The following is a 19769-nucleotide window of genomic DNA, read 5'->3' on the forward strand; positions in this document are numbered from 1 at the left end:
CAAACCCACGTCCCCTGCATTGGCAGATGATTCTTATCCACTGTGTCACCAGGGAAGTCTTTTAATTATAATTGTAAACTTTTGTGTATGTTGGAATAGTAACGAACTGAAGACTCCATGGAGGAGGTGATGAAGATGGTGAATAAAGATGTCTGCTGCCTTGCATCCATAGCATACCACTATTTAGCGCTCATTTTTCCAGCTTTGCACTACAGTCTGTCTCATCCACTAGACAAGCTCCATTAATGAAGGGATCCTAATGATGATAGCATCAACAATGGTTACAGGTAATACTGACTGAGTTTTTCCCTTATGCAAGGCGTTTCTCTAAATGTTTTACATATATTCCCTTATTTAACCTCATGGCAGCTCTATGAAATGGATCCTACTAGGGACCCCCTTTTATGGATGAACTAAGACATAGCGGAGTCAAGTTCCTTAGTAAATGATGGAATCAGGGCACAGTTTCAGGCAAGCTCTGAAATCCCCAACCTTAAGGCCCTCATGCTCAGTCGTTTTACTGAGGGAGAGGAGAGTGGTACGTAGAAACCAAGTTGTACAAAGAACCAAGAGGGGCAGGTGTCAAAACATTTTGAAAACACCTGATGCTCTTTAATCCTCCAGATTTCTTTGTAAATTAAGCATGGCAAGTTTAGAATAAGGAAACAAGCCCAGAAAGACCACATTAGTTCATCCACTCATGTATTTATCAACAAACACTTATTAAACATCTATTATGTTCCAGACAATACCACTAGATCATGGGAACTTTATAAAGCAGGTGTTATTTCTATTCCATATTTAAGGAAATGGAAGTTCTGGAAATGGGAGTTCATGTATACATATGATACATGTCTGAGTCTGACATTACATATTTTTCTTTCAAAGCTTGAAGTTGGAAGGGTCATTCTTCCTCAATGTTAAATTTCACAGCCCTCTGTGCTGGAAAGGGGTTTCCATATCTATTTAGTAGTTGAGCTCTTGGTTTCCAATATGATGTTCTTACCAGGAGATAGGTTATGTGAAAAAAATTCAAAGTGACATAAATGCAAACAAGGGTCATCACCAGCAGTAGGGATGAACATTCTTAAATAAACACCTGTTAGAAAATGAGATCATCCTTGGGAGGTGCTTTGAGATCTTTGGGTAGTGTGCTTGGAGTTGAGGGGAGCAAGCTGGGACACCTTCCTGTCCAGACATTCCAGGCTCCAGGCCTCCCAGCTGTGGAATGTCCTGGAATGTGCTTGAATCAGTGTGGGCTGTGGAGTCTGGGAGCAGTAGGGCTCTGATAGCAGGGGCTGGTCTGGACCTACCTGGGACCACTGGTGTGGTTCACCAGCAAGGTAAAGAAACTAATAGGAAATGCAAAAAACCCACCTGACAAGGCAGGAGACATGGGTTTGATCCCTGCATGGGGAAGATCCCCTGGAAGAGGAAATGGCAACCCACTCCAGTATTCTTGCCTGGGAAATCCCATGGACAGAGGAGCCTGGTGGACTACAATCCACAGGGTCACAAAGAGTCAGACACGACTGAAGCTACTTAGCACACTTGCATGCACAGCTTGTCACTGCAGGCCTCCCTGAAAGCAGAGGTGGGTTCAGGGAGAAACCAAAACCAAAGAGGAGAGTGGTTGCTCTATCCTTTCTTACAAATACCCACCAAATCCGCGTAATTTCCAGCAGGGGCTGTCCAAACATCTCCCTCACCCCCGTGACACAGAGAGTTAGAAAGGCTGTGTCACCTAGCCTTCTTCCTTTTAAAGCAATGGTCTTCTTTAAGGTCAGAACTGAAGAGAAATTGTGGACCCAGGCAGTGAAGGGTAAAGAGTTGGTAGTGAAAAGAGAAGCGAAGTGTTTGGTGCTTCAGTCCTGGAAGTTCCTGGGAACTCTCCTGCCCACTTCTCCCTTTTAGTACAGACACAAAGGCTAGCCCCTCTGCAGCAGCCTTTTAAAGTGCTGTCAATAAGAGATCTTTCAAGGATAGTTGGAATGCTCATCAGGGGAAAGATTTCTGTTTCTCTCCTGGGAGGCCTCAGAGACATCTACATTTCCCAGAACTTCCCAGAAGAGAATCAAGGGGAAGGAAAATTACTGCTTAGACTGCAGTTGGCAGTGGCTTTGGGGATCAGCTCCCCGCCCCCAGGCCCTGGCTTGGTGCCTCTATGGAGAAGCATCTTTAACTTTCTTTGCCAGGGGTGTTTTGCTTCTAGTGAGTGGAGGAGGAGCTAGGAGAGGAAATAAAAGCACAAAAATGAAAAACAAAGAATTCCTGAAGGTCTGATAAGTTGTTCAACTATGCACCAAAACATAAATATTTGCCCAAATTAGTTACTCCAAAAGCTTTATATTTCTAAAATTGAGCCATAATTTTGTTATACTTTGAAGTTTTTCAGCTCTTGACAATCTTCTGCAAATCTAAGGAGAGTGGGGCTTGGAGTTCATTTCCCTCCCTGAGATCCCAGGAAATACTTAGCTTCTTTTCTTTGAGGCCTGGTAAAATGATTTTGTTTTGTTGGTCATCTCTTTCCAAAGGGACATGTTCTGTGTTTGTGCAGTCACTCAAGTCAGCATTTTATCAGTGAACAAGCAACAAGCAGTGTGTGCTGGAAAATAATAGCTTGGAACTGATGAGAAAGCTCTAAGGGTTATTAAAATATCTGCATCTTAATATAATCTGCAGTGATGCTGCAGCTTACTTTCTGCTCACCTTTTGTTGAATTCACCTTTTGAGATTTGCATGACTTCAATCATGGAGTATCTCATGACTGAAATAGAATTTACTTGGACGTGAGTCTGAGTGAACTCCGGGAGTTGGTGATGGACAGGGAGGCCTGGCATGCTGTGATTCATGGGGTCACAAAGAGTCAGACACGACTGAGCGACTGAACTGAACTGAATGCTTTGTATGGCATGGCAGAAATCACTGTTCCCTCGGGCTGAAGAATGAACATTCATAAATTGAGAGTTTATATGATCCTCAAGCTGTTGGTTAATTTCCTCAATGCAGTCCTGTTACCTGAAAACTTGGGTTCACCTCTTGGTGGATGTCAAGCCAAAAGTCACAACCAAGCCAAGGAAGGAGAGATAGAAGGTTTTACTATACCTGCAGCAAGTAAGGAGAACCAGGGATTGTTCCCAAAGCAGTGTTTTCCCGGACAGCAAAATTGGGGAAGTTTAAGCTAAAGATAAATGCTTATTCATGAAAGGGTTTGAGTAGTAGGCAGAGACCAAACTTTAACTAATTAAAGTCAGGAGGGTCAGTAACATCCTTATCCTTTACGTTCCAGCTGATCTTGTGTGGTTGAGTGCTTTAGGCTAATCTTTACCTTGAAATAGAACTGGGACTCTTCACAAGTGGTATATTATCTTTGCTAGTGTTGTTTCTTGTGCTATAAGAGTCTTTGTTTCTGCATTCTTTTGTTCCCTAGAGATCATTAATTACTGAGACTTGGTCAAGAGCATGACCAGGCTTGAGTCACAGAATGGTTTAGACCGAAAATGGCTTCTCTTATGTCGAGAAAGCTATGCCTAGTTTTATTTCTCTGGGCATCGCTTCTTTAACTGCTTATAGTCCTCTAATAAATTCAATGAAAAATAGCCAATCTGATGAGTTGTTTGCTATCATTTTAGAAAGCAGTGAGATATTTTAAGGTCTAGGAAACAGCGGGCCCCTCTTTTCCTGCAGTACCCATGTTTAAGGGAGTTAATTATTTTTTATTTCTTTGTTTATTTTCGGCTGTGATGGGTCTTTGTTGCTGCATGGGGTCTTCTCTGGTTGCGATGAGCAGGGGCTACTCTTCTGTTGTAGTGTGCAGCCTTCTCATTGTGGTGGCTTCTCTCGTTGTGGAGCACAGGCTCTAGGTGCCTGGGCTTCCGTAGTTGCGGTTTGCAGGCTCTGGAGCTCAGGCTTAGTAGTTGTGGGCTTAGTTGCTCTGGGGCATGTGGGATCTTCTCAGACCAGGATCGAACCTGAGTCCCCAGCATTGCAAGGTGGACTCTCAACTACTCGACCACCAGGGAAGCCCGAGGAAGTTAGTTAAACAAGGAGGGTATTAGATTAAAGTGGCTTTAATGCCTTAGTAGCCTAACCTAAGCCAAACTTAAGCAAACCCAAACCTAAACCTGTAGACACCTCAAGGTAAAGAAATCAAACTTAAGGAGAACCCATCAGAACAAACCAAGTAGACTTTCCCAAATAAGGCAACTGCTTAAGCTATAGTCAAGCAGATAATTGCTTTTTTTTTTTTTTTTTGCCTCTTCTCTATCAAGTCTCTACTCGAGCATCTATAATATAAGTGGTGAAGCACTCTGGTTTGCTGGTACCCAATGCAAATTGATTTTTGCTCAAATAAACTCTTAAAAGTGTAATATGCCTCACTTGATCTTTTAACAAGGGGAAGATCAAGACAGAAGGATGGAAGAACAAAGCCCCATGGTTAAGCCTTTGGCCAGTGGGAAACTTTTTCTCTAGTAGTAGCTCACTGTGCATCATAGTAACGAGAATTACTTTTTAGAATTATTTGGCTGCGCCGGGTCTTAGCTGCGGCACATGGCAACTTTAGTTGCAGCATGTGGGATTCTTTTAGTTGTGCATATGGGATCTAGTTCCCTGACCAGGGATCAAAACCAGGTCCCCTGCATTGGGAGCATGGAGTCTTAGCCACTGGACCAAGAACTACTTTTGTTAAAGAAGACAATATGTGGTGTTACCAAGAACTGTCACTTTCTAGGCAAAGTGCTAAAGAAGTATCAAGCATGCTCTCAGGCCCCAAATCTTTTGATCTCATTCCCAAGGACACAAGACTATGGACCACCTCTGGATGTTGCTGATGAGAGTGAGTGTGTCGCTTAGAGTTCAGGTCAGATATTTAATGCAGAAAATCAGAGGTCCTGCCTCTTTAGAGTTAGCTCTAAGGATTTATTCTATTCTCTTTTATTAGGAAATACTTGTGTTTGGGGATGGGGGTGGTTATGAGAGGGACAGAGCAAGACTGAGGGCATAATTTTTGTGTAGGAAACTTTGGAGATATTGAAAGCACAGGAGGTTCACCTATATATGCAGACACTGACTGAATTACCCTGAAATTGTTTCTGCTGTTCGATCGCTCAGTCATGTCCGATACTTTGCAACCCCATGGACGACAGCATGCCAGGCTTCCCTGTCTTTCACTGTCTCCCGGAGTTTGCTCAAACTCATGAGGATGAGATGGTTGGATGGCATCACGCACTCGATGGCCATGAGTTTGAGCAAGCTCTGGAAGTTGGTGGTGGACAGGGAAGCCTGGCGTGCTTCCCTGCAGTCCATGGGATCACAAAGAGTCAGACACGACTGATCGACTGAACTGAACTGAACCTTTAATCAAAGTAAACCAATTCCAGTAAGCTTGCCAGAGCAAAATTCTTCAGAAGATATTATCTCCACATCTTCCTGGCCACTATCACTTGATTTTCCCAAAGGAGCCTCTCCTTCTCCTTGACTAGCCCCTCATTTCCTGCCCTTCCTAAGCCTTGGAAGGCCTGTCTCTCTTTTCTCTTGAAAGAGCAGTTGAAACTCCTCTTCCTCCAGGAAGACTTTCTTGGCAAAAGGGAGTGACTCGCCTTTCTGTCGACTCTTGCTGAACTTTACTTGCAGCACTTCATGGCAGTTATTTCATTATGCTGCATTGTAGCAGTGGATATTCACATCTTGTCTCTTCTACTTATCTCATCTGACTTATCAGCTCCTGGAAGACAAGATCTGTGATATATAGACAGTCCCTAACTTAGGATTCAACTTACGATTTCTTGACTTTACAAGGGTATGAAAGCAATATGTTTTCAGTAGAAACTGTACATCAGACTTTGAGTTTTCCCCAGACTAGTGATATGCAGTCCAGTACTCTCCTGATGCTGGACAGTGGCAGTAACCTTCTCTCGCAGTCAGTCATGCCATTGTGAGGGTAAACAATGGATACACTCTCAACCATTCTGTTCCCACACAACGATTCTGCTTTTCACTTTCAGTACAGTGTTCAATAAGCTACATGAGCTATTCAACACCTTATTGTAGAATAGGCCTTAGACGATTTTGCCCAATTGCAGGCTAGTATAAGTGTTATAAGTGCATTTAACATATGGTGTTTGGTAGGTTAGGTGTATTAAATGTATTTTCAACTTACAATATCTGAATGTAACCCCATTGTAAGTCGAGGAAGATCTGCATCGTACTTTGTGTCATTGTGCAGTCATTAAGCCATGTCCGATTCTTTGCGACCTCATGGACTATAGCACACTGGGTTCCTCTGTTCTCCACTATCTCCCAGAGTTTGCTCAAATTCATGTCCATTGAGGGGTGATGCCATCTAACCATCTCAGCCTCTGCTACCCCCTTCTCTTGGCTTCAGTTGTTCCCTGTAGCAGGGTCTTTTCCAATGAGTCAGCTCTTCATATCAGGTGGCCAAAGTATTAGAGCTTCAGCTTCAGCATCAGTCCTTCTAGTGAACAATTCAGAGTTGATTTCCTTTAGGATTGACTGGTTTGATCTCCTTGCTGTCCGAGGGACTCTCAAGAGTCTTCTCCAACACTATAGTTCAAAAGCATCAATTCTTTGGCTCTCAGCCTTCCTTATGGTCCAACTCTCACATCCATACATGACTACTGGAAAAACCATAGCTTCGATTAGATGAACTTTAGTTGGCAACCTGATGTCTCTAGTTTTTATTATGCTGTCTAGGTTTGTCATAGCTTCTCTTCCAAAGACCAAGCGTCTTTTAATTTCATGGCTGTAGTCACCCCAGTGATTTTGGAGCCCAAGAACATAAAATCTGTCACTACTTCCCCTTTTCCCCCTTCTATTTGCCATGAAGTGATGAGACCAGATGCCATGATCTTAGTTTTTTGAATGTTGAGTTTTAAGCCAGCTTTTTCTCTCTGATCTTTTACCCTACATCAAGAAGCTCTTTAGTTCCTCTTCACTTTCTGCCATTAGAGTGGTATCATCTGCATGTCTGAGATTGTTGATATTTCTCCTGGAAATATCTTGATTTCAGCTTGTGATTCATCCAACCTGGTATTTCGTATGATGTACTCTGCATATAAGTTAAAAAAGCAGAGTGACAATATATGGACTTGACATACTCCTTTCCCAATTTGGAACCAGTCAGTTGTTCCATGTCCAGTTCTAACTGTTGCTTCTTGATCTATATGCAGGTTTCTCAGGAGACAAGTAAGGTGGTCTGATATTCCCATCTCTTTAAGAATTTTCCACAGTTTGTTGTGATCCACACAGGCTATGTTTATGTCGATCATAATTTGTATCTTCACACTATTTAGCATAGTACCTCGTACTTAAAAGGCATACTACTATTTGTGTAGCAATGAAATAAATGCATCCAAGGCCAGATCTACTGCACAGCAGTAGCCTGCAACCAAAATGTTCTTACAAATAAGGATAGAAAAAGTCAAAGCTCCACTTTCTAAGTTTCGAATAAATACTTTTTATTTTCTCTATCAAAACTCAGTACTGAGCATATTAAATTTGGTCAGAATCAACTGAGCAGTTTAGAGTGTAAACTCAAGTAAACATTTTTCTTTCTCTTTCTTTTTTTCTTCCTTGGGAACAGATGACACTTCACTGGACAAAAAGGAAAAATATCTGGGTGGGAGAATTGGGTGGGGCCAGTTAAGCCCACATTCCACTACTAGATTTAGTTGAAAATACCAAGCTGTTTTCAAGAAGTCTGAATTTAACTGACTCCCTCACACCGTACTCAGGGGTGCCTTCGTTGGAGAACTGAAAGCAGAAGGAGGTGGGAGCTGAGAGTAATGCTGAACAAAAGGTAATTATTTTAAATCAAAACATATGCAGGAAGCGTGAACTTAAGCTAAATTCCAAGGGGCAATTGCCACTCAGCTTTCACTTCTCAGACCTATCTTCTCTGATAAATTTTCCCTGGTTACATAAAAAAAAAGAGGTGGGGTGGGGTTTGCTTTGCCATTCTTTGAAGTAGCACTTTTAAATAAACCATCTCCTTTTAATATCCTAGTGCTTCTCATCTCCTGCTTGCCCTACATATAATACCTGGTACGATGTGGTCTTAATATGCATGTAATGAGAAGATGAGGAACAAGTGGTAGAAGAATTAAAAGGAGGAAGAAAAGGTAGGAAAGGTAGTTCCTGTCCTGTTTACTCAATGTCTGAGAGTTCTGGGAGACTTGGGAAGCCTTTTGGTTGTAGCAATGGTAGAATTTATTTTTCAGTTTGTAATGCATAATGTTATCTCTCACGGTTGTGTGGATATGATGAAACAACTGCTATTAGTTTGGGATAATTGGGGAGAATCTATGGGCAATCAGTGCAAAGAGCCTAACTGGGCTGAAATCTCCAGCAGTGATAACTTTGGGGCACAGAACTTAAGTCCTGTCATTTGGATACTTGGACTTTGGGGAAGGAAGAAATTGGTGAGAAATAAGAATTAGAGGTTAGCCTAATGAGGCTAGAGAAATGAAAACAGAGGCTTGTTTATGTTTCTTCACAAATACGGAGAAATGCCTGTCAGCCCTGGCCCCAACAATGCAAGTGACGCAAGAGTGCAGAGCAAGGATCAGGACTCGCAAGGCCAAAGCCAAAAGGGTGAGATCAAGGGCAGATGTGCTGTGGGTCTAGCCTCGAAGGGCTTCCGGCACAGACGGGCACGATGCACCCCCAGCTAGGGACTGAGATGGACACTCTAACTTCATGAAGGGATTCTGGTTAGCCAACCCTAGACAGGGGCTTTTCAAAGTTCCAGAAACAGCACGGAGTTTTAATAGTGCCTAGGAAATACACAGATGTCTGAGAAGCCAGAGATGCAAGAGTGGGTGACATTTCTGGAGTTTTATTTAGAGAACACACAGATATCTAGAGCTCAGGGTTGGAGCAAAGATGTTCTTGATCTCACAGAAAGAGCAAATTCTGGGACCTCTTTAGGGAATGCAATTCACAGTAAGGAACAGCATTCTAGGAAAAGCAGGTCTCCCAGAACTAGAGAAATAAGAGGAAGAAAGAGAGACTGACCCCTTCAAAACCCCCAAAACAACTGTTCTGATAAGACGAGAGCACTGGGGAATTCTGGGTCGGGATGGGTGCTGCCCCTCAGGAACCTGAGACCTACCCGTCCTCTGAGTAACACCTCTCCAATGGATGACATCCTCTGGCACCTTTCTGCCCACTGATGACCCAGCCTAACTTTTAAATCCTCCAATAAAATGGCACCAGCCACTTTACCATCCTCTCCAAACATCTGACCTTCCTTTGATCTTCCTCTTGATCGTGAAATTCCTTTTAAAAACCCCATTGGTTGCCATGGATTTTTAAAAGTTTTTTATCTTTTGCTATTTTCTGCTCACTTAGGGCTTTAGTATTTCCGATGCTTTCTCTATTAGTTCAGGTCCATTCAGAAGATAAAACTGCTACCAGTTATTTGAACAGAGAGAATTTAACATATTTTTAAAGCTTGTTAATGAGATGTAGAGCTGTTACCAAAGTAACTAAAAGGATAAATGTGTGCATGCTAAGTCACTTCAGTCACGTCCAACTCTTTGCGAACCTATGTACCGTAGCCTACCAGGCTCCTCTGTCCATGGAATTCTCCAGGCAAGAGTACTGGAGTGGGTTGCCATTTCCTACTCCAGTGGGTCTTCCCAACCCAGAGATCAAACCCAAGCCTGTTGAGTCTCCTGCATTAGCAGGTGGATCCTTCCCCACTGTGCCACCTGGGAAACCCAGTACCACTATCTATACATAATTTATATTCGGTGATCAATTCTAGATCTTACTCCTGTACTAGTTTTATCTGTCAGAAATGTGTAATTAATGTTCTCCTTCTGAGCAGATGGCCCCTAACAATTCCAGAGCAAGCTGTTTCTTCTCTAATGCATCCTCACTCTATAGTGTTTCCATTCATAGGTTAGTCATGTGAATAGCTCCTTGACATATAATACCACCCAGGCTTCCCTTATTAGAGGCCCATCATTTAGGGCTAGGACTTGCTCTCCCCTCACCATATTTCAGTATGGAATCTCTTCCTGCTGCTCCTGCTGCTAAGTCGCTTCAGTCGTGTCCAACTCTGTGCGACCCATAGACGGCAGCCCACCAGGCTCCCCCGTCCCTGGGATTCTCCAGGCAAGAACACTGGAGTGGGTTGCCATTTCCTTCTCCAATGCATGAAAGTGAAAAGTGAAAGGGAAGTCACTCAGTCGTGTCCGACTCTTCGCGACGCCGTGGACCGCAGCCCACCAGGCTCCTCTGTCCTACCATGTCTCAAAAATCACATTGTGATATAATTCCAAGCTCACTTTGCTTATACTACACACTCGGTAGGTTAGGGAGACAGTATGATGCAGTGTGAATCCCGGGCCATATTGTGTGTGTGTGCACTCAGTTGCTCAGTTACGTCTGACCCTTTGTGACCCCATGGACTGTAGCCTGCCAGGTTCCTTTGGGTCCAGGAAAATTTCCAGGCAAGAATACTGGAGCAGATTGCCACTTCCTTCCCCAGGGGATCTTCCTGACCCAGGGATCGAACCTGTGTCTCCTGCATTGGGAGGCAGATTCTTTATCACTATGCCTCCTGGGAAGACCTCTGAGAAGCCCCCTGGACCAGATTGCCCGTATCTAAATCCTTGCCTTCCCTTTTACCTGCTGTGCATGTCCTTGTGAACACAGCTTCTTAAATGTCTATAAGCTTAGTTTCTATAAGCTTCATTTCTCTATCTGTAAAATGTAAGCAATAGTGGTACCTACTTTAAAGGATTGTTTTTAAGTTTAATAGTGATATGCAGGGAGTAAATAATCAATGACAGATATTATTAGTATAAGGATATTAAGTCTATCAGTTATTTCCTTCTCCTCGCCAATATTTTCTGGGTACAAAACACTAAGTCCCTCCCAATACTCTTATTCTTCTCATCTTACTAAGTCCCTCCCGATACTCTTATTCTTCTTCTCATCTTACACTTGTCGTCCTCTACAGGTACCACTTTCATAGGCTTGTCAAGGTAACTGTCTCCCTCTCCTTCTTTAGTTTTTCAATCAAGTCATTTAGACTCTGGTTATACATACTTCCCTGACCATGCATCCATCACTCCTCCCGGTATCTAAGACCATAGTTTTGTCTTTTAAATCTCATTTCTCATCATCGTTCCTTTATTGGGATGATCAACTCCCACACCCTCCTTTCTCCTCCAAGCCTTTGCTGTCAGTAGAGAAATTATGTCTATCATCTGTGCTCTATTGGCTTTTGATTCCTAGTCCAAGGCCTCTTAGTTTCTTTTCGGTTAATGTTGTTCTTGCAGCATTTTAAACTTGAGATGTGCTGGGAGGAGATTTCCAGGAGCAAGTGAATAGGAATCTTCAAGTGGCAGAGGAATCATGAGAGCAGACACAAGAGTGTAAGATAATAACTTTCAAGAGCTCGGTGATCTGTCTTGGGTATTTGACTTGGACAGAATGCGTACTCATATAGGTTGAGCAGGGCATCTCAAGACTGTCAGAAAATGAATCTGTCTTTGTTATGCCAAAGATATCTGTTATCTAGTCAAAACAACTAATCAAATAATTTCCACATTAATTTTTCATTTTATGCTTGTATTTGCACATCCAGCCCAAAACTCTCCAAGGAATAAATTATTATTTCAGTATGTGAAGGTTTAGTTTCTTTTGGCTACTCCAAACCATCCAAATTATAAAAGTTAAACTATCTATCATGCTTCATAAACGTACTTCCAAGAGCCAGAGAAGAGGCATCAGGAGTGGGGAATTTCTTATGTGTCCATGCACGTACAGAGTTCAAGCTCTAGGAATAAATGTGTCAAGAATGTGTAACTGCTGCCGAGTAATTATGCAACTTACATTTCTGCCAATAAAATTTGAGCCTGAGTTATGTAAGATTGAATTATAAATCCAACCGTTGCACCAATTATCACTGAGATGTGGAAAGAAGGAACACTATAAAGGGTAGAGGGGAAGAAAAATGAATGACAAGTAATAGTCTTTACGTAAATCTGGGAGTGCACGATAAATGTTGGTGTTGGTTACTCTAGCTTGTACAGCTGCCGCTATCATTTTTTAATTCCTGCAACATGTCTTGTTTGTGACGTGTTACTAGCACACTTGTCTCAAGGGTGCAAGCACAGAATGAGAGTGTAAATTTTTTAAAATGTCAATAAGAAACACATATATTCTCCTGTTCAACAATGTAAACCTTAAAAGTAACTAAAATTGACTTCCATGCCTAATCCCAGTTGGCTCCCAGAGGTATCCCCCATAAACAGAGGTATAATCCTTCTAGTGCATTCACATACAAAGACATACATATATGTTATATAATACATATAATTATATAATATAGATATTATATTATAAAATTGATTACTGTGTGTATGAGAGTATGTTTTATATATCTGGTATCATATCATACACGTCATTATGAAACTTACTTCTTTCACAGAACAGTATATAATGAAGATCTTTTATTTCACTACATACAGATCTATCTCATTCTACTTAACTACTAAACTCTATCTGCATACAAATAAGATGTTTCTAGTTTATGTGATTACAAACAATTCTGCCATGAATAGCTTATGTATGTGAGAGTAGAGCTTTCTTTAAATGGAGAAATAAAATTGTTAGATCCTAGGGATTTTTAATTAAATGTGTATCATCACATTCATACCAGGAATGCAAGAGGATACCATTTCACTATACCCTAGCCAACAACGATATTTTACGTCTTATTGATCTGAAATGGTATTTCTTAATTGATGTTAAATGTTTTCTAATTATTGAGGTGGTGAAAATATGCTTCATTGTTGTTCCAATTTGCACTTCTTTGACTGTGAGATTTGACATCTTTGTATATGTTTATTGTTACTTGTATTTCCTCCTCTTTGAATTCACTTTTCATATCCTTTGCACACTTTTCTATTGGATGGCTTATTTTCTTCCTATTGACATAGGAGTGCTTTAAATATCTTGGATTTTGATCAAGGCAACTTTAGGGACACCATTCACATTGTGGTCTACATGAAAGTCTCCCCCTGGTGGTGTGCAGTGTACAATTTACATAGTCACACTTGGCAGTTCATCTTTTGTTTGTGATGAATTATGTAAGCATTTTATCCTTAATCTGTCTCCTGTCTTTTAACATTGCTTGTGTTATTTTTTTCATAGTAGAATAATCATACCTAATCAGTCTTTTTCTTCGTGTTGTTGGCCTTCTCTGTCTTGTTTAAAATGATCTTTCCTACCAAAGGCAATGAGACATTTTCCTGAATTTCCTCTGATTGTTTTCATAGTTATTTTTTAATGCCTGTATCTTTAGTGTTTTTGAAAATTATTAAATTTTTTGAATGATGTGAAATATGAATCTAAACATTATTTTTCCTATTAATCATAACCAATAGTCCCAACAAATTATTGGATAGTTATCTTATCCCCTTATCTAAAATACTACCTTATTATATACTCTTTTTTTCCTATACTCCAGACTGCATTTAGGGGTTCTGCACTATGGTCTTATGATTAAAATAATATTTGGAGAAAGTACTCATATAGCTACACTAGGGTTATCACTATTTACTAATAACTGAGACGTTGAGATTAAAATAAGAATCCATTCAATATTTGCTTTAGTTCATAGTGTACAACTTTATGTTAAACTTGGTTATAAATTATGTGAAATTCTCACTTCTGAGCGGAGGCTCAGTCTATCCTATTAATCTGTCTGTCATCTTTATAGAGCCCCTGCATTGAAGACCCTGTCTAGCCGCTCTTATAAACATATAGTTAGAACTGGTGGATCTTACATAATGTCTCTGGTGCCCAGATTCTGGTGCCCAGCTAAGCAGCCAAACTTTTCCTTCCTGAATACTGTGCTTTACTTGAAACTCCTTAACTTGATTTAACCATGTACATAGTAAATTAATAAAAATTAATAACTATATCTTTTAACATTGAATGAACAGATCACTTGCAACAAAAGTGTAAAGCATTTGAGCTTTTTTGTAGGGCTATGAGGACTTTAAGTGTAAGATACATCTGATAGCCCAGTTTGACAGATAGTCAGCACTAAATACACATTTGCAAGGTGAAAGAAGCTAATACCAGGCTTAACTTTAAAGAAAAACTTTTTCTTTAAATGGGAATATAGTTGCTTTACAATGTTGTGCAAGCTTAACTTTTTAAAAAAGCATCATTATTGTTTCTTTTTTCTAGGCATTTCACTGATTTGCTTCATTCAGAATTGCTGTTTTGCTCTTATTGCTTTACAACATATGATATTAGAAAAGTTCAGTTGCTCAGTCATGTCTGACTCTTTGCAACCCCATAGATTGCAGCACGCCAGGCTTCCCTGTTCTTCACCATCTCCTGGAGCTTCCTTAAACTGATGTCCATCAAGTCAGTGATGCCATCCAACAATCTCATCGTCTGTCATCCTCTTCTCCTCCTGCCTTCAATCTTTCCCAGCATCAGGGTCTTTTCTAATGAGTTGGCTCTTTGCATCAGGGGCCAAAGTATTGGACTTGGCATTAATCTGTCTTTTTTAGCCAGAAAACTTTAAGTCAATTTATCCTTCTCTTTGAGATCTATTTAAATCCAAGATTTAGTTATTTGGTTATTGGTTAAAAGAAAAAACAACCTGAGATATAAATCTTGTTGTCCATATTTGCTTTCCATGTAGACCAATTGAATGAAAACTAACTTTCCTCTTGCTTCTCTCCAGATATGCTGGTGTTTTTGAGTGATGCTAGCTTATTCTGATTGTTATTTGCAACTCTATTCTTTCTTAAAGTGTGTGTGAGATAATGCAAAAGTCAAAGTCAAATCCTAGATTCACAGATTCTTAGAACTGGAAATGCCTTGAGATATTCTAGTCTAACCATCTCATTTTAGAACTGGGATGAATGCAATTTGATGCAATTTGATTATATATATATATAATAATTTTAGTTATATATAGTTAAACTTTATATGAACTAATCATTTGGGATAAGAGCCTAAATATATTTACAAACACATGGAGTTAGCTCTTCTTTCTTTAAAATATCCATAGCACCTATTGAATGTACGTGAATGTGCAATTATAAGAATGTGAGGATGGAGAAGTTACTGATTATCACCCATTAGCCTGACAGGAATGGTTAAAATGTGAAGCAGTTTCCAGCAACATGTGGATTTCTGGCTGGCTGCTTTTTTATTTCAAAGTCTGTTTTATTTTCTGAAACAGTTTCTTATCACATTTATTTATTATTTCTCAAAGGGGTGCTGGGAAATATTCTGCCTTTATTGCTATTCTCATGTTCACACGTGAGAAAATCAAGTTCACACAGAGCTTAGCATTCTCTTCCTGGAAATATGTACTTAAAATAACCCACAAGGCACTCAGCTATCTGTCACTCAGCTCAGCACCCTTTTCTAGTCCTTTCTCTTCCAGCCTGAGGGCTTTCACACAGATGAAGCTGATATTACATGGAAATTCCCCAAATCAAGGCTTGTTTAAAAATCCCCAAGAGACACTGGACTAGGCATATCCCCATGTGGCTGAAAATACATGCACACAAAATGATACCAATAAACTTGGGAAGAAGACATGTAATACCAAAACTGCACAATTAATTGAAGAGAATGGTTGTCTTCAGCGAGGAGAGGTGAAATAAGAGGATGTTGTGAAAACAACATTGTTTTATTTTTGCTTCCCCCCACCCCCATTCCTGGTCCCAACCCAGTTTTCCAAAAGTATCTTATTCCAATATTTAAGAAAAACTTTAGTGTTTATCTCTGCACAAAGTGGAATTTCAACAATTTCTTCGGAATGACAAGTATCAGAAAAAGTTCTGCGGCTTCTAAAATCATAATCTGTCCCATAATCTATCAAGAGTCAAGATCTCACAAGAAGAAAATTTGCAGCATATTAACTTAAAGTTAAAAAAACACACACAACTGATAGCCAGGAGCCCACTTGGGTTTTAATCTCAGTTCTGTGCTGATAATGATAACCACTCGTAGCTAGGTACTTTTTTAACAGTTTATAAAACATGTTCACATAATCTATTTGATCGTCATAGCAACTCTTCAAGGGAGCTGTTATATAAATGAAAGAACTTAAGCTCAGACTGTTCAAATGATTTTTAAAAAATCATTTTTGAATATTTATTTTTACTTGTTTCTTTGGCTGTACCAAGTCTTAGTTGAGTTAAGGCATACAGAATCTTGGGTCTGTGTTGTGGCAGGCTGGAACTTTACTTGCAGCATGTGGAATCTAATTCCCTGACCAGTGATTGCACCCAGGGCCCCTGCAATGGGAGTGCAGAGTCTTAGCTACTGGACACCAGGGAAACCCCTTACATGACATTAAGATTGCTTAATTTGTGATCTATACTCTTTCTGTGTTCTGAGGGCAGATTCCTAATCTTTCTTTGCTTCACATTAGTAAATATAACATTTACCAATTGACTTTACAGGAATGTATAGGAGAAAACTGGTGATACTGTGAATGAAATGGTTATTTTGGATAAAAGTGCTTAATAGGTTAATTAATATATAATAATAAATAATAAGTTGAGTATTATTTAAATTAAATAATGTATTAAATAGAGTACTATAACATTGTATTAAATTGATATATACATAATGTATATTAATATATACATTATGTATAAATAAATTAATATATTATTTATGTATAAATAAGTTTACACAATATATATGTATCTATAGGTAGATATAGATAGTTACCATTATTTGTATGTTATTATTATTATATGGCTTATTATTACTTTTGAAATATTTGCAACCAAGTCTTTGCAGTTTATAAACTGTCTTAAAGGGATGGTATTTAGGGACCTAGGAACACTCAAATTAGATCCACACAATCAAGCAGCCTTCTGTTTGAGTTTCTCAAGAGAAATAATGTACAGAATCCAGTGTTGGGTGAAGTATCTTTTCATCTGTTAGCTGGAGATCTGGCCCCAAATCCAGGATAACTGCCAAGTGAGATTGGCTGGATTAAATTGAATCTACAATTGAATCTTGGATTTTATCCCTTCATTGAGGAAGAAGCCCATTAGCCAGAAAAATTAAGAGGAAGTATGTGAGGAGGGAGGTGGAGATGAATGGCCCACTGCTCTCCTGAGGGTAGGCCCAGCTCTCCTTAATATCCTGATCTGGAAAAGCTAGAGCATCTGACCCTCAGGAGATCTACTCTAAGGCTCCTAACGCCTAGAAAACTAGCCCAATCGGTGTCCTTGAACTTGACCACTCCCTAGCAATGATTTTCTTCTATGGAAGACAAGAGTGTTAAGAGTGCTGCCTTGCAAGAGTTGCTGAAAGTTCTCCTAGCTAACTATTTCCAAAGTAAGAAGAATCCCCAAACTTGGGAATGATATTCAGTTCAGTTCCGTCGCTCAGTCGTGTCCGACTCTTTGCGACCCCATGGACTGCAGCCCGCCAGGCTTCCCTGTCCATCACCAACTCCCAGAGCTTTCCTAAACTCATGTCCATCAAATCAGTGATGGCATCCAAGCATCTCATTCTCTGTCATCCCCTTCTCCTCCTGCCTTCAATCTTTCTCCACCTCAGGGTCTTTTCCAATGAGTCAGTTCTTCGTGTGAGATGGTCAAAGTATTGTAGCTTCAGCTTCAGCATCAGTCCTTCCACTGAATATTCAGGGTTGATCTTCTTTAGGATGGACTGGTTTGATCTCCTTGCAGTCCAAGTGACTCTCAAGTCTTCTCCAACACCACAGTTTAAAAGCATCAATTTTTTGGTGCTCAACTTGCTTTATAGTCCAGCTCTTATATCCATACATAACTTCTGGAAAAACTATAGCTTTGACTAGACGGATCTTTGTTGGCAAAATAATGTCTCTGCTTTTTAATAAGCTGTCTAGGTTGGTCATAACTTTCCTTCCAAGGAGTAAGCGTCTTTTAATTTCATGGCTGTAGTCACCATCTGCAATGATTTTGGAGTCCCAAAAAATAAAGTTTGCCACTGTTTCCACTGTTTCCCCATCTATTTGCCATGAAGTGATGGGACCAGAAGCCATGATTTTCATTTTCTGAATGTTGAGCTTTAAGCCAACTTTTTCACTCTCCTCTTTCACTTTCATCAAGAGGCTCTTTAGTTCTTCACTTTCTGCCATAAGGGTAGTGTTATCTGCGTATCTGAGGTTATTGATGTTTCTCCCAGCAATCCTGATTCCAGCTTGCGATTCATCCAGCCCAGCTTCTCTAAAATTCATTCATTCATTCCATAACATTTTGTGTTAGGTATTACACTATGTTTTGGGATACAGGGATGAGTATTTGCTTGTGACTGTATATGCATATAGAGAAAGAGATATGGACAGATTATGAATAATTGACTTAAATGAAAACTTCCCAGAAATTGTCCACTCAACAGAGAACAGATATAGAGGTAGTCCTTCTCTGGAGATAATTTCTTGGAATATAGATTCCTGTAGATTATGTGAAGATAGTCAATTACAAATAATACATAAATTTGAGATATGTAAGTTGAAATAATTCAATGTAAATAGTAGGATAGGCAAAGAGAAGTCTGGTGTTTTAGAGCTCTGGACAGAAGAAAATGCCAGTATTCCCCCAGTACTGTTTTAGGAGAAGTTCCCTCAGCAATGGAGTCCTATTCTTCCAACAGAAATGTTCCTTAAAGACTGGCATTTTAGTCAGTCACCACTGAAGAAGTGAAATCATCCCTCCAAACTGGCTAGCCTCTTGGGCTTTGGGTCAGAACTTTCCCTAATACCTCCCTCGGCATCCTAAGCTGCCTGTTGGAAAGGAGACTTGATTCAAATGGCCCCCTCAATTTTCTATCTCAGGATATATTTTAACTTTTAGATAATAAGTTAGCCCTCTAGTTTCTAAGGCAACACTAGGCATACCCACTTGTCTGTTAGTTTTATCATGGGTCTTACTTCCCTGCCTTGCAGAAGAGCCACGAGAACCCAATATCCCCAAAAGTCTGCACATGGATAGTTCTGTTTGAGGTATGCCTGGTATCCATATGTGTGTGGGAGTTCACCTCCCCCAGCCACCTGCTCCTCTTAATTAGGATTGCAACAGCAAGACTCCAGGGTTCCTGGCCTAGACCCAGTCACATTCACCAGTCCCCAAGCACTGACTTGAACTCTCAGTTTTGGTCCTAGGTTTGCATACAGTTGAAAATAAATAGTTTTTGCCAAGATTTTACTATTTCATTTGTTTGTATTTCCCAATTCTGGTCCCCCAAAGCAGTGTTGGGGGGACATAAGTAAGCATAATATATGGCCCCAAATTTTAAGTATAATCTCTGTTTCTATGTTTTTTATTTAAAATCTTTTTTTACTCATTTTATTTATTTATTTTTGACTGCCCTGTGTCTTTGTTGCTGGGAGAGGGGCTACTTTCTAGTTGTGGTGTGAGGGCTTCTCATTGCGGCGACTTCTCTTGTTGTGGAGCACAGGCTCTAAGGCAGGCCGGTTTCAGTAGCTGTGGTGCATGGGCTATATGGCCATGCGGCATGTGGGGTCTTCCCAGACCGGGGACTGAAACTGTGTCCCTTGCACTAGCTGGTTCACCAGGGAAGTCCCTGGCCCCTGTTTTTAAAAGTTCTGTGCCTTGTTTACCACTGCGTCACTAGGACCTGATGGTGTTAACAATGCATAGCAGACAACCAAGAAATATTTTTTCATTATCAATTCAGCTTCGTTCAGTCCCGCAGTCATGTCCGACTCTTTGCGACCCCATGGA

General features: G+C 40.2%; 1 protein-coding gene across 24 annotated transcripts in view; it reads left to right on the plus strand.

The window, feature by feature from the left end:
* The first annotated feature begins 7713 nt into the window (after positions 1-7713).
* Positions 7714-19769, plus strand: part of CALD1 (caldesmon 1) — a 232443-nt gene continuing 220387 nt past the window's right edge. For 13 of the 24 annotated variants that reach the window (XM_060414848.1, XM_060414870.1, XM_060414875.1 and 10 more), the window contains exons 1-2: positions 7714-7819; positions 8027-8141. The gene's annotated coding sequence lies outside the window, so the exon portion shown is untranslated. The remainder of the gene's footprint in view (positions 7820-8026; positions 8142-19769) is intronic. The other 11 variants (XM_060414851.1, XM_060414873.1, XM_042248870.1 and 8 more) reach the window with 1 other exon arrangement.

Source organism: Ovis aries, chromosome 4 (assembly GCF_016772045.2).
Source record: "Ovis aries strain OAR_USU_Benz2616 breed Rambouillet chromosome 4, ARS-UI_Ramb_v3.0, whole genome shotgun sequence".
In the NCBI taxonomy this organism is placed as follows: Eukaryota; Metazoa; Chordata; class Mammalia; order Artiodactyla; family Bovidae; genus Ovis; species Ovis aries.